General features: G+C 34.5%; 1 pseudogene; it reads right to left on the bottom strand.

The window, feature by feature from the left end:
• Positions 1-2176: 2176 nt before the first annotated feature.
• Positions 2177-4093, bottom strand: LOC145037394 (berberine bridge enzyme-like 8 pseudogene; annotated as a pseudogene).
• Positions 4094-16883: the final 12790 nt, after the last annotated feature.

Raw genomic sequence — 16883 nt, 5'->3', positions numbered from 1 at the left:
ATACAGTAAGGCTGCATAATCCGCAGTCTTTTCATCTGTTGGTTTCTTCTTGTCAACAATAATAATCCCCCACGTAGTGTTGCCTCACAAGAAATTCTTCATAACAAAACTCCAACATACATAGTTCTTGCCGTCAAGTTGGAAATTAATGGACTGAAGAGAATCATCTCTCGGGGTCATATTTCAATATCAGTCAACTGAGAATAACCAAAACAATAGTAAATAGAAATAGCGGCAACAACAATCAATAACTCGAAATCAACAAAACCAACATGCGAAACGAAACCCTTGAAATCGACGAAATAAACAAATCAAATCAAAGGGAATACAGAAACGAGCAAGAAAACAAGTAATAACTCGAAATCAACAAAACCAACAGACGAAACAAAACCCTCGAAATCAACGGAATGAACAAATCAAATCATACAAAATACATAAACAAGCAAGAAAACGTGAAATGAAACCCTCGAAACGAGCAATGTCATGCCTGGTACAACTCGCCCCCAAAAACAAAAAACAAAGATGATCAACCAAGCTCTAATAACACGTAAACTTACAAGACATAGAACGACTTTCGTATTATCATCAAATGAGAAGTACAAGATACAATGAAAGAAAAAAAAACATATTATATAGACTAGCTAATTAAGGTTTTTCTAGCTAATAGGCCAATATAAAACCCAATATATAATAAAACTCAAAATCTTATTACCTTAGTCACAAAACAAAAAAAAAAAATAGTGTGATTTTTAGTCACACAAACCAATAGTAACACATACAATATACGTACACAAGATCGCATAGAGACACGCCCACTCAAATTATAGGTTATGTTATAATTTATTAAATACGGTGAAATCCACATCAATAATGATAAAAAAACAAACTAAAGTAACATCATTTTTCATCTTTTAAGAACAACCATTCATTTTTCAAATAAAAATCAAAATTTAACAACAAACCCCAATAATTCGATAGTAATAAACGTAGAACATGATAGTTTCAAGAGAAAAAAACCTCATGCATTTAAGTTCATCGGTCGCTAAAAATGTATAATTGAAGATTATCTATTAAAACAATACACGACAATATCATCAAACAATGCAATAAATTAGAAAATGACAATAAAGTGTTTCATGAAACATTTGGTATGCATCTAAATTTACAAGCATTTGTTCAACAAGCATGCTTATTCAAATAAACCTATATGGAGTGATAGAAATTGATAGAGAAAGAATACAAGGATAAAAGACTTTGTTGAGTTGACATCCTGTAAAAGAATACCAACTAAACCCATCAGTGACTATCCTCGCATCACATAGTTTGGACATAAAAACAAATATCTTTAGATGGAATTAAGAGAAGTTTCGCTAAATTTTGTTTGCGGGTTACCAATTGTAACCTTAAAACCTATTATTTGGCTTCTTAATTCATAATGTAATTTTGTGAGTGACAGAGCATGAAGGAACCTAAAGTCCATGAAATGAAGAAGACATGATTTCAAGATTGTTGGAAGTCTTAGGAGGATAAAGCCGCAAATTGAGTACCAAGTTCCGAGATTGTGAAGCACGAACACCCTTCGAGGATTTTATGAAATTTTTAGAGATGATGAAGAGAAGATACTAGGGTTATTAGTGAAGGTTGGCGGTGTTATCGTGCAACGGGAGAATAAGCCAATCAAATCCTTTTTTCTTCTATTTTATTTCTTTCTCTCACTACCTCTTAACACGTAACTTGTGGTGTTATGGAGGATATGACATTTAAAATGGTGTTATAACATTGACTTATACCCAATATTCTAAGTTTCCAACAATATATGTAATTTAATTTGAACCAAAGAAAGTTGTAGGTTATAACATCGAAGGGTCTAAAGGTAATTTCACTTTGTGACATAAGATAGATTCTTTTGTTAGATTGAAACAAAACCGTACTAAATATATTTTTAAAGAATACGGTTGCTATTTTATGATAATTATAAAAAACCACTTAATTATAAAATATTTTTTTCGAGGATAAATCTACTCATAAATTATAAAATACTTAATACGGGCTTAATTATAGAACAGGGAAGCAAAACTTTATTTCATATTTCATTATAATAGTATTCTATTTGTCATTTTTCAGTAGTGTTCAAATATTTGAGATATATTGTGCATAAAATAATCGAAGTTTCAAATGTTCAAGATATCTTGTGCATTAAATAATAAAGTGTTCAAATGTTCCAATATCTTGTGCATAAAATAATCGACATAAGTTTCATACGCTTCTCAAAAATAGAAAATCGAAATCCAGAAACACATCGTATAATTTTCCTTGTATAAAATACAAGTCAAAATTATATCTTTCATTATCATCTAAATTTGGATATCCTGACTTTGAAAAAACGATACTCTTAAAACGCAATTAAGCAAAAGTCATGGAGGTATTTAATGCACAAGTAGTTAGAATAATTTCCTTTAAGATGACAAAGTTGGTATACTTTGCTCATTCCTAAAGAAATTTGTAGGATCAACCCTCCTCTTCACCATCGTTAGCCTCTTATAATTCGTCTCTTTGAAATACTTGTGCCCATAAACCATTCCTTCAACGTAAGCATTCTTGCCATGGTTGTTGACACCAATGTCCAAATCCCTGTAGTTCAGAAATGCTTCCCTGGGGTTCTTAGAAACAAAAGGAGTCATGTAATCATACATCATCCTTGTGAAGTTCAAGTACCGATCCGCTGCTTCAACGCCAAGTTCATCCCAGGTTACATAGTATTGGATCTTAGCTATATTCCCTGATCGATGCGGGAAAGGCTTTGCAAATTCGGAAATTTCGCTCATTCTTCCACCATAAGGGTTGAAAATCAACATTTGGTTTTCAAGTTCTTTCATCTTTTCGAATATATATTTGAATCCTTCTTTTGAAATAGGGTTTTTTACGTAATCAGATTTGACCTTGAATGGGTTGATACCTTGTGCTGTACGGCTTAGAAGAGCTGTTGTCGGAGTACCCATGGGGAAGTTTGTGTAGAAAAGCACAGACTCTATCCAACTCATTTCAATACACTCTGAAATTTCAACCCCTAGTTCTGGGAAATCTTTGTTCAGGAGGTTAACAAGAGCTGTCGAGTTTCCAAGGTACAGAGTTGGAAAAATACCACCGATTGTCTTTTCGCCATTTGTGTTTATTACTTGTAAGATCATTCGAAGGAAAAGGTCATTATCCAGCTTATTGGCAACTTGTATCCACCTGTCAGCGATGGTGCTGAGGTTCTGTTCTGATGTTCTTTGGATGTTAAAGACAGTCACAACGGGAGGAACACGAACCAGTTTGATCTTGAACGCTAGAACCACACCAAAACTGACACCACCACCACCTGTGATGGCCCAAAAAAGATCTTCACCCATGGATTTCCGATTCAGAAGTTTGCCGTTCACGTTGATTAACTGAGCATCAACAATATTGTCAACCGAAAGGCCATATTTTCTCATCAAGTTACCATAACCACCACCACTAAAATGGCCACCAACTCCAACAGTAGGGCAAATTCCAGCGGGAAAAGCATGCATGTTGCTTTTCTCTGCAATTCGGTAGTAGACTTCACCAAGAGTCGCACCAGTTTGGACCCATGCAGTTTCATCTTCAGTATTTACCTTTATGGATCGTAAGTTAAACGTGTCAACAACGAAGAAGGGTTGGTTTAAATAGGATATATAGGATAGCCCTTCATAATCATGGCCTCCGCTTCTGGTTTTCATTAGCAGGCGGTGTGTTTTGGCGCACACAACAGCAGCTTGAATGTGCGAAGGATGTAAGGCAGTGATGATTACGATGGGTTTGGGCGTGGTGGATTCATTGAAGCGAAGGTTACGGATGTAAGCTTGCAAGACAGATGGAAATGAAGAGTTACGGGGAGTGTAAAGTTGTCCACTGATCGGAAAACCAGGGTCGGCTTTGTTGTTTAGACATTGGGTGAACCGATCTGTAATTGATGTCGAAGTTTCTGAGGATTGGGTAGAGAGTAAGACAACGAGGAGAGGAAAAATGAAGATTTGAATGTTGAAAGAAGAGGTGATTGCCATTTTTGTGATATTGCAATGCATGGTTGAGACATGCAATTTATACACAAACTAATGTCAACCTTCTAATCTAGCCCATACTCCCTCCAAATTTTAATATCCCGAATTTGTAAAACTTTTCCGTATCTTTGAATAATTCTTTAAGTATAGGTTTATAATGACACGCATGAGATATAAATAATAGCTCCAAAATAATATATGAAAATAAGAGGCAACTAATAATGCCACGTTGAGAAAAGTCCAGCAAAGAAAATCAAAATGTGGATAAGACAACGAAATTCAACTTTTGATCACAATCGTAATCCCTTACTGCATGGGCCTCAGGGGTAACGTGGGTATCTTGGCACAAATTTTTCCGCACAACTTTTTTTATTCTAAATTAAGGAAAATGAGAGGTCATATAATTTTTTAAAATTTACCCTTTTAACCACTTAACTTATTTTTTAGCCTGGAACCAAGTAGGGAGAACCTGTTTATTTAGCCATTTTCACCTCTTTTCTTCGGTTTTATTGACAAAACTTGGGGCCCATCTCTCTCTCTCTCTCTCTCTCTCTCTCTCTCTCTCTCTCTCTCTCTCTCTCTCTCTCTCTCTCTCTCTCTCTCTCTCTCTCTCTCTCTCGGAACGATAGACTATAAACTGAACTATCTAGTTCTATATGCTAATCAAACACACATAAACTCCATATAAATCACTACTCGAGCAAAATTTAAAGCATGCACTCCATCTCGTCATGAATCTGCTTGAGCTGATGGCGATTTTGAAGAAAACATCCAGAAATTCGGAATATATAGTGAAATCCCCAAAAAAACTTCTCTCGTCGCTCATTTTTCTGGTAGAATTAGGTGTCGTACTTCCAGATTCTTGTTGTGATTACCATCCTCGAGGTCATAACTTTGCTTCGGTATAGTACAACAAGGCCTTTATCTGGGAACAAAGAGGAGGTGTCGGAGTTACAGACATCGGAACCGAATGACATGAGTTGGCCTCTATCGGACTTCCTAAGTATAACTGAAACAATTGCGATTCATGATGGGATGATGTAAATTTCCGATCGACTTTGTTGTTTTGGTTACCGGAGCTTAGGATCCAAGCAAATGGCACCTCATCGAGTTTCTGGATTGGTTTTAGAGTAATTGTTTTCGATTTCATTTTTGGGTACACACAATTTCAATCTCGTTTCTAGGCAGACACTAACACAAACCATCAACACACCTGTTGTGAATCAAATTTCAAGATCTGGCCTCCTGGGTAAACGATTCAGAAAAGGGTGAAGTTTTTCTTTTGATTTTTTGAAGTTCTTGGGGGAACCACAACACCTTTGTTCTTTGAGAATACATACAAACCCACAGAATTGGTCTCATGCGATTCAAAGAGAATACATACAAAGGGTGGTCAATGATTAAATAAAAAACTCAATCCCCTTATTTGTTGATATGATGCTAGTTACAGCAGGAGTACAAGACCTCTATTTGCAGGTGGGTTTCAGGAAGAGAGAGAGAGAGAGAGAGAGAGAGTATGTATGGGAAAATTTAAAGTCAATATAAGAAAATTGGTCAACAAATGTCATTGTGTCAAATAAGTAACCAGCTGACCCCTTCACTTTAACCAAAAGTATGTAATCGACCCGAAAAAAACAACTTAGCTAACCCCTTAACTTTAACCAAAAGTATGTAATCAACCCGAAAAAAACAACTTGGTACCCTGATAAGGCTACAAAAATTGTTTAGGGTCTAAAAGGATAAACTCTAGAAAGTTCGAAGTCTATATGTCATTTTCCCTTTAAATTATATATAGATATTCATTTAAAATTAAAAAACTTGTAATAGCAATAAAGATTTTTTTATTTCACGTTCATCCCGAGCATTTGAGGATATTAAAATGCTTAGAACCGACCCTACGTGCTTCTTACTTGGAGATACATGGCTTTTTGCTTGAATTAATGGATTTGGAGTGTGAACTGTGAAGACCTTAAAATGAGCAACAAAAAAAGTTTGTGATCGCCAATCACAACTGGTAAGAAGAAGATGCGATCAATGGAGTCATTTGGAAAATCCTTAATATGAGCCATATATACACACCTCGTCTATTAATTTTGTGACTCAGCCATATCAGCATAGAACTCTCTTAATACGGTTTGATATCATAGTATTCAGATATCATAATATTCAATTTCTTTGTAAGTTGTTTCATTGTAATTTACTCTAAAATGTTTATTTGGGGTCGAAATTAATAAGCCTTATCTTTATTACTATTACTTGTTTCTTGTTTGTATTTAACTTTACATCATTAATTGTCATTTTCTTAAAAATTTATTGAATGCTTATTAATTATACTAGGTTACAGCCCGTGGAAACTACGGGTAAAATAAAAAATAATACTGATAATTGAAAATGTTAATGAAAAATCAAATATTTATAAAATTTTGTTAAATTAATAAGATATATATAAGTTTTGTTTAGATTTTTATATTGATTATTTAAAATCTATATATATATATATATATATATATATATATATATATATATATATATATATATATATATATATATATATATATATATATATTTGAATCTCAAGTATATGTTATGTATGTATAGACATATAAAAACTTTAAATTTGAATAAAATTAAAATAAAAAAGACAATCTACACAAATAAATATATCTTATTATATATATATGGGCTAAAATAACAATGTTGATAAACAAATTTGCAATAATAAATAATGGAATTTTAGTTATGATTTATGTGAAAAAAATATTGAAAAAATTATATTGTAATAGATATGACAATAAATAAAGAAAATGAAACAAAATAATGTACCATTATAATGTGTTAATAACATTCGCAGTAAATGAAGCTTGATCAATTGATGTAGATGACATATATGTGTTAAGATGTTATCTACAAAATAATCTGTTATGTAAAAACCTATTTTGTAAAAAGTACTATTTTTTTTTTGTCTAATTAATTACCTTAATATTTTCGTAGTACTAAAATCAAAATAATATATTTTTTTGGTCTAACTTCTTTTATATAAATGTATATTAAACTTATAAATAAATAATTAAAATGTTTAAATATTGTTTATTTGATTTTTAAATTTGACTTTCTAAAGTTGCATAAAGAAAATAAAGGTATAGTAGTTGTCCAAACACTACAAGAATAATATGCAATAGGAGCGACACCTTTAGCAAAGACGGACACTTTTAGAGGTGACATCAAACAAACGCGTTTTTGTCGCCGTTAAAAGTGTTCGTCGCCGCTAAAGGTGTCGCCGCTAAAAGCTTACGTTGGCGATCGGCGTCATTTCAACCCTAACCGTCGATTTAGGAGATGATCCAATGACTAGGAGGACGTAGAAAACACCGCGTTATTTTCCCTCCGGTGTATCGCCGCTATTGCATGTTCTGGCGATCCACGTCATTTCAACCCCAACCGTCGATTTAAGCAATGATCCAGCGATGTAGAAAACCCCGGATTGTTTTCCCTCCGATGTGTCACCGCTAAAGGCTGTCCATCGCCACTAATGGCGTCGCCGCTAAAGAGCGTCGATAATAAAATCTTTTTCGTCTTCACTCTCTTCCCTGGTCTACTTCTGTGTTTTCCTTTCTTCTCTCTTCTCTCTGCTCACCACCTTCGACCCCATCGGAATTTCACCGAAATCTTCGATATTTCACTTCTCTTCCTTTCCATTTTCCCCCTTTTTCTTTTCCTTTTCTCTTCTCCCTACTAAATTTGTGTTGGTTGTCGGAATTTTGATACCCCCCACCATTCTCGTCGGAGTATACCGCCACCACCATTGTTCATGGCGAAATTTTGATAATCTTGATATTTTAGATGTGTATTTGCATTTCTATTTTGTGTTTGTAGATGTGGATATGTATTTGTATTTGCATTTGTATGTATATGTGTATCTTTAGTGATATGTTAACCTAAGCCTAGAATACTATTATATGAATACCTAATGTTAAAATTAGGACCAAAGCACATTTTTAGATATTTATTTTTTCTTCCTGAATTTTTAGTCACAATATGTCGACATGTTAATAGAAGACTCAAAGAATGAACATTTGACCTCTTTGGTTCATCCTAAAATAGATGTTGAAAATCTTCAAATAAATGAGATTTAACATTTGTAATCTCACTAATACATATGTTGTCATTTGGAAGCATAAATTTTAAACAAATACATTCATAATATAAGATAACAAATGAAGATTGTTTTTTTTTATATGAAGACATAAAAAAATGTGAAACAGGAAGAAAGTAATCAAAACATACGACATTATCACTAAATTTGAACCATCGGCTCTAAACATCCTGCATCTTTAGTCGCATGAGTCCCAAGGACCACCTTGATGTCAACTTAAATTGATTAACAACTTTTATTGATATTAAAAATAACAACACATCACAACGATACATAAAGACCAAAAACTTCAAAAAGCTTTCATTATGACTGAATGTGCAATTCAAGTAGAAAATAGAGAAACATACCCTGAAATGGAAATATGGTTGTGTATAACTTTAAAACACAAACAAAAGTCAATAAAAATCACCATACAACAATGCTCAATTTTTGGTGTAACCCTATTAATAGGATACCATTATTTTTGGTGTAACCCTATTAATAGGATACCATTTGGGAAACTAATCCAATACCCAAGATTGCAAACCATATCTGACAAATAATAGAAGTGAAGCACAATCCATAAGAACTTTCAATTGGATTTCTTATTCTATAATGGGAAAAAAAATCCCAAAGTGATCAATCATGTAATGATCATAACTCTATAAGGTGTGATTTGGCTCTTTGGAATTGGAACAATTTTTGAAAGTGGTTGCACTGCTTTTGCCTTTGTTAGCCTGCAAAAAAATAATTATAATTGAACAAAAAACATGGTTAAAGGTAAAAACCAACTTGATAACTATAAAGATTAATATTCATTGGTTCTTAGATTATTCACGCATAATATCATTGTCACAACTAGGAATTTTGATGCCTTGTAAAGATTGAGCAGTTATACCAACTGTAAACCAACAATGTAAAAGCAGGTATGATGCTTATGCAATAACAACAAAACTTCAATCAAACACTTCATACAAGCACTGCAAATAGTCAACAAAGAATTGGAAACCCTAGAAATTCCGGTTTAAGTACATTTTGGACTAAGATTTATTTACTGGGCCTAATGGACCAATAAGCTTCCAATTTGACTGCTTTGGGCTTAGAACTCTTAAATGGGCTCTAATTGGATCCACTTCCATTTATTTTAATATTATGGGCAATATTGGGCCTAGAATGAAATAAAATACCTTAATGGACCTTATTGGGCCATAACTAACCTAATTAGCCCTAATGGGCCATAAAAATCATTTCTTGATTTACTTCGGGCCAAGAATCACCTTACTGGGCCATAATATGGATTAAACACCAAAGGCCCAAAATTTCCTTCTCTTTCTCTAATTCTCGGTCCAACCACAAAGCATGAAGAAGGAAGAGTTGACTTTTCTGCCACCTCATTTTTATTTTATGGATAACTAGGCTTTACACCTCAAACATCCAAGCTCTCTCTCATACATCCATGCAACTCTCTCTCTTCTTCTTCTCTTCATATTACTCTCGGCTAAGGGGAAAAACACACACACATGTCACTTAAACACTCATAAAGAAACTCTCTTCATTCTTCATCAAATTTTTGGGATCTAAGGGCTTTTCAAGGAGTTTCTTCCACAAAAATCATCATTCAAGGTAAGTTGGTACTTGAATCCATGATCTAACTACATCATATCATCAAAATTCTCTTCTAAATCTATTCAAACTCGTGATCTTGCATCTTAGAGAACATCTAAGCTAAAGATCCTCAAAGAAGATTACTAGGCCGAGATTTTGCATCAAAACTTCTTCCATTCTTCTTCAAAAACCGACACCACAACTCAAGGTGAGCTTCATATCCCTCTCTTTTCGGTTTTCATATGTTTTATGGGGGAGAATACAAGAAAATGTGTAGATATATGTGTATAGGTATGCTATGTGTGATTTTATGCATGTATGTATGATTTTATGTGTTTTTGTGATGAACATGTAACCAAAAAGGGGTGATATCACGAGATCTATGACATAAGAAAGATAACAAACATGATCTAAGTTATTTTGCACCCACCAAGTCAAGAATAACAACTTATTAGATTGTGATAAACATACTTCAACATAAAGCCCATTCTTGGGCTTACATTGTAAAAAATACAAAATTTTGATTAAAGGTTGCCAAATCACGGTTTCCAAAACAGTTAAAATAATTGTTTTTATGAATATTAAAATTTTCAAAGGACTTGAAATGTAATCTTTAGCTTACTTGGCTAATTTTGGGATTTTCGACCCAATAAGCTCAAAATTGCGAAAAATGACATTTAAAGGGGCTGAAATGATAATTTCTTCAAAACAGGGGATAAAAAGTGTAATAAAACTATTTGAAGGATTTAAAGTGCTTTTTATTTCCAAAAAGGATTAAAAATGTAAAGTTTTTTGATTTTGAGCTAAAAGTGTAAAAATTGCAAAAAGTTGGGCTTTAACCGGAAAATATCATTCTGGAAGGGCTGAAACTGTTACCAAAATAAGTTTTGAGTTAAAAATATCATTTCAACAAATCTATGATGCAAAAGTGTCAAGAAACTGTTTTAAGGACCTAAAATGTCTTTTCTTTTATATTAAGGACTACATTTGTTATTTTACAAAAGAAAAGGACTGAAAAGGTCAAACCAACTATTTTATTTATAGAATATTGAGTCAAAATATACTAATCTACAGTTTACAAAAATCAAAAAACAAATACACTGTCACACCCCGAAAACCGAAGGCGGAAACATTTTCGGGGTTGACTCCACGTTGAGTATCAAATCCAATGCCCATAGTTAGTAAAGTAAAACAACCAAATACATTACATAAGAAAGTTTTACAGTTGTTTCAAAAGTAAAGTTTGTATAGTTGTGATACATAATATATATATATATATATATATATATATATATATATATATATATATATATATATATATATATAAACAAAAAGAAACGGATCTTCATGTACACCGTCTTCAAGCAAAAAGGATCTTCGGGTAGCTGTTCTAACGCTGACCTGAGAACACAAGCGGTTTGAAAATCAGCATAAAGCTGGTGAGTTCATAAGCGGTTTTTGTTTGTGAAAATGTTTCAAGTTTCCTTTCTATTTCTGAAATGTTATGTACACCAAGAAAATCCCGTATTTTCTTATAAGTTGATTATTGTTTGACAAATGTAAAGTATAGTAAGTTTGTACACTGAAAACATGTCTACTCATATGAAAATGTATAGTTGGTTATCTGACTTGTTAAACTGTTCTGTTTACTTATCATGTGTTACCACGAAAGTCCCATACTTTCCTTATTGTATGTTACCAATTGTAAAAGATGTAATGTTATCCAGTTTGTTACTCTTTTTGATATGTAAGTATTACCCAGGAAAGCCCCATGCTTTCCTACATGTTGGTTTCTAATGTGAACAATGTTAAAGATGTAAAAGATGTAAACGTGATTAGGTTCTATGTTCTTCCCAGGAAAGTCCTGTACTTTCCTGAATGTTTGTTACAATACGTGAAAGATGTAAAAGATGTATAAAGTGGTTCATTATTACTATAAGTAAATCTCTGTTATCCTAATTGCGAGTTCCATAACCATACAATAGACTAAAACCTGTGGCAATAAGTAGTCCACATACTTATGACTTTCGTCACCCTTGAACCATTTCGGTTCGGCTGTAGCTAGCAGCCAGGTGTGGGGTAGTCAGCCCCGTATAGATCTATACACTCAAGTCACGCTCTCTAAATACCAGAGATTCTGGTTATGGGTGTAGTCCTCCACTTGCGTATCTCGGTGGAGTGTTTGCCGAGGACGTGTCTCCAATCATATAGGATTAACAAATTTACTTTTAATAATATAATAGTCCTCCACTCGCGTATATGTGTGGAGTGTTACCGAGGACAAAACAGTGTACAGGTATTATTCAAATGTTTAATGTTATGATTTTAATTGATAAAATATGCAAATCCATTTGTGAAATATATGTAAAACATAACAGTTTAAAGACCTATTTCACAAATATATGTTACGTGATCTACATGTTCAATTGGTTATCAGTTATGGTAATCAATAATAAAAGCATAAGAAATATGAAACACACATTTGAAAACATGTTTTGAGTACAAGAATTCCCTTGTACTTTGCCTTTGTTCCCCCCCTGAAAACAGTGAAAACAGTGAAAAAGGGTAGGGGTATGAACTCACCGGACTCGGAAATGTGTCGGTTTTGGATACTAGACGTTGGTTCGGGGTTTGATTACTCGCGGTGTCCCTATGTAAAATGAAATAATGTCCACATATATACAATTAGGGATACATTCACTAATCATATGGAACATTACACTCCAATGAGGTTAAACACCTCAAAACGAGCGTTCGGAGTGACCCGGGTGACATCTTCGGACATGTAATGGCACTAGGAACTTGGGACTTGAGTTTACTACCCAAGAGTAAACATTTTAAGGAGTTTACAGCCATTGAACACACACATACATGAGTTTACGGCCGTAAACTCATGTGGGTGTGATTTTGAGTGTTTAATGACTTAAATGGACATGGGGATTGTTGGAATGGATTTCTGAAATGCCTTGGAATGGATTGTATGAAATTTTAACACTTAAATGGGAGTTTACGGCCACCCCATAATAGTTTACGGCCGTAAACTCACCTATGGCCAAGATAAATTGATTTAAGCTACAAAGGATAATCACATGTGATTCTAGTTAATTTTCCAAGCCTTGTTATGAATTTAGAACACCATTTAACATACTTTTTGGAGTTTACGGCCTAGAGGTATATTCTAAGGCCGTAAACTCTCTTATACCCATGAAAAAATTAGTTTTTGATGCTTAAAACAATCACATGTGATTCTAGAAATTTATGCAAGCCATTTGAGTGTATTTGATGCATCATTTAACAAGTTTTATGAGTTTATGGACAAGGGTATGTTCCTAGGCCGTAAACTCCTATAAATGACATTTTTGATGTGTTTAAATCCCTTAAACTATTTTTAGATGCATCTAGATTTTACCACAAGGCCATTGGTTGAGTTTCAAAGCATTTGGTCATGATTTAAGGCACTAAATCCTCATTTAAGTGGAGTTTACGGCCCAAGAATATGTCTTGGCTGTAAAATCACTTTTTTCCCCCAAAAATCATGTTTAAAGTGTTCCAAGTCTAGATTAGCAAGCCTTAAGGTCATATCTAAGTCCCAACTATGATTTGGAAGGGTTATTTGCCTCAAAAACCCCATGTACATGAGTTTACAGACCAAGCTTATGCCTTGGCCGTAAACTCCTTCAAATGGCTCAAAATCAATGTTTTAAATGTTATAAGTCCTTTCCATTAAGTTATTAAGCCATATCCAATGTCCAACATTGCTTAGGAGGGGTTTTAGGGCTTAAAAACCCCATCTTTAGGAGTTTACGGCCCAAGCTTGTTCCTTGGCCGTAAACTCATGTTCTTGGTCCCAAAACATAATTTAAACATAAATTTGAAGGCTAAAGAGGTTGAATAACAAGTTAGGGGTGTTACCTCTTTGATTGGAAGCCTTAAATCTTAGTTTTGGACCTTTAAATTTGGATGAGGAGAGAGGTTGGAAGAGTTAAATGAGAAATTTGCCAATGGATTCAAATGGAGGCTTAAACACGTTTATATAGGTTGTAAAACCTGAACACGGTGGAATTCTACCCGATACCGGCGTTAGACGATGCTTTTGGTCGTACCCGATTGAGTTGCCGTAACCCGATACAGTAATTTCTAGAATTATTCCGATCACTAAAGTTGGGTGTTAAAATGATTTCTAAATGTATTAAGACACCCATTAAGTCATTTTAAATACGTACAAGTTAATGACTTAATTAAACGGAAAATCGAAAAGTGAATTTGGAAACGACGATTGGTTGCGTGAATTGTACTACGAAAGAGTTACAAGAAATGATACGGAAATTTCGGGTTGTTACATTATCCCCCCGTTAAAGGGAATTTCGTCCCGAAATTCAAAGTTTAAAACACCAGACAAGATACAAATCATGGATCAAGAAAGAGTTGTGGATACTTCTGTTTCATTAAATCTTCCCGTTCCCAAGTGAATTCCGGTCCCCGCTTGGCATTCCAGCGAACCTTCACTAACGGGATGCGACTTTGTTTTATACGTTTGACTTCTCGATCCATGATTTCGATCGGTTCCTCCACAAAGTTGAGGTTTCCATTGATCTCGATCTCGTCTAAGGGAATTGTTAGGGTTTCATCGGATAGGCACTTTTTGAGATTTGAAACATGGAAGACAGGATGAATGTTACTGAGTTCGTGAGGTAAATGAAGTTTATAGGCAACTGGACCCATCCTAGAGAGGATCTCAAAGGGTCTAATGTACCTTGGATTAAGTTTCCCATGCTTACCAAAGCGTACAATGCCTTTCCAGGGCGAGACTTTTAACAGGACACGGTCTCCAACCTGGAATTCTAGTGGTTTCCGACGATTATCAGCGTAACTCTTTTGACGATCACGTGAAGCTTTCAACCGGTTACGGATTTAAATGATCTTTTCGGTGGTTTCGCGGATGATTTCAGGACCAGTGAGAGCACTGTCGGGGACTCGACTCCTGGCTAACTGTGTATCCCCCACCTCTGCCCACCACATAGGGGATCTGCACTTACGACCGTATAGGGCTTCAAACGGGGCAGCCCTAATGCTGGTGTGGTAACTGTTGTTGTATGAGAATTCGATCAAGGATAGATGTGTGTCCCATGACTTTCCAAAGTCAATGAGACATGCCCTAAGCATGTCCTCCAGGGTTTGGATTGTTCTCTCACTCTGTCCATCGGTCTGAGGATGATACGCCGTGCTCATATCTAGTTTTGTTCCAAGGGCTTTCTGGATGGACTGCCAGAATCTGGAGGTAAACCTGCAATCTCGATCAGAGATAATGGATACAGGTAGACCGTGTAGACGTACTACCTCCTGAATGTAGATTCGCGCGAGTCTTTCCATCTTGTATGATTCTTTGATTGGAATGAAGTGAGCGGATTTTGTCAAACGATCGATAATTACCCAAATGGTATCGTACCCACTAGAATGCTTGGGTAGTTTGTGTTGGATAAGGTGTCTAAGTCCATAACTATTTCTGGTATGTACTTGACCCGACCCAGCATGGTCCATTTGGGTTGCATGGCACCATGCAATTGGATAGATTAAATGAGAGAAATAACACTTGGAGATTATTAGTATATTATAAGTTCTAATATATTAATAATATTATTTCATTAGTTTGATCAAGAATTAATTTAGAATTAATTAAGTGATCAAAGGATAACTAATTAAATATATGGGTTGATTATGTAAATCATCCATATCTTGTATAGTGGGCTAAGAGGATCCATGTATTATCAAGTTGGGTTCCACCCATAGGATGCTCCATCGATGGTCCATGGGAGTTACAAACCCATGGGTCATGGAAATGAAGAGTCATGACACATTAGGGTTTACATGGTGTAACCCTAGATGTGTCAACACTATATAAGAATCACATTCTCCACCAAAATCGGCTACACTAAGGAAACAAGAGGGCTAGGCTGATTTCAAGAAGTGTGCATTCTCTCAAAAGTCTTTCCAAGAGCATTTGGTGTTGTGTGAAGCATTTGAGGCATCACACTTGGGGTGCTAGGCTCATAAGGTTTCAAGGAACACAAGCAACAACAAGGTAAGTTATTCTATCTATCATTCAAGTTAAAATTGTTCCCCATGTATGCTAGATAAGAATATAGCCTTGGAATTCAACTTTGCATGATAATTAGACAAACATAGATCCAAGGTTATTAGGGTTGCATGTACACTTAGGAAGTGTTAGAATGCTCAAAACCCATCAGTGGTATCAGAGCCTAGGCTTGTTTGCTTTTTATTTGTGCTTAAAAGTTGAAAAAAGTCGAAAATCTTGCTGTCTACGAATGGACTCGTCGAGTCCATGGGGGGGACTCGTCGAGTTCACGTGTACCTTCAACCTACTCTGCGAGTAAGTTCATGCACTCGGCGAGTAGGGTCGACAGATTGCAGAATTTCGACTTTAGTTGCTGGAAATGGACTAGAAACATTACCCTAAATTGTTTTGGTACTTGAAAACTTGTTTTGATGGTGTAATGTTCTTTCTAATTCATTTACAACAACTAGTTATCAAAATTACAAAGTTTTAAGTGTAATTTTGATTTATGAATGTGTTCATATTCATGTTCTTTTTCTTATGATCTTTTAGATGATCATAGGAATTATTTGTAACCTATGTGGTAGATTAATTCTTGATCATAATGTTTTTTAATGGAGTCCATAACTTGTCCTCAAGTTATGGAAACCCAAGAGTCACACTTGAATTAAAACCATTAAAAAGAACACAAGAGTTAGAAAAATGAAGAGTCTTCATTTTATTACTCTATTAAGCTCATAAGTTACATGAAATGAAAAGTTTTGAAAGTTACAAAATTTGCCCTCAAGTTTTGGAACAAGTAAAGTTAAGTTAAACCTTTAGTTCCAACCCTTAGAATTTTAAAAGTTAAAATTCAATCCTTATACTTATATTATGATGACTTAATAATTAGATATATATATATATATATATATATATATATATATATATATATATATATATATATATATATATATATATATATATATATATGTATAAGAACAAAGTCGTCTTACCGCTAGTACGCCTC

This window comes from Lactuca saligna, chromosome 3 (assembly GCF_052625555.1).
Source record: "Lactuca saligna cultivar CGN05327 chromosome 3, ASM5262555v1, whole genome shotgun sequence".
In the NCBI taxonomy this organism is placed as follows: Eukaryota; Viridiplantae; Streptophyta; class Magnoliopsida; order Asterales; family Asteraceae; genus Lactuca; species Lactuca saligna.
Note: the sequence above shows the minus strand (reverse complement) of the source record. Positions and strands in the feature narration are given on the sequence as shown.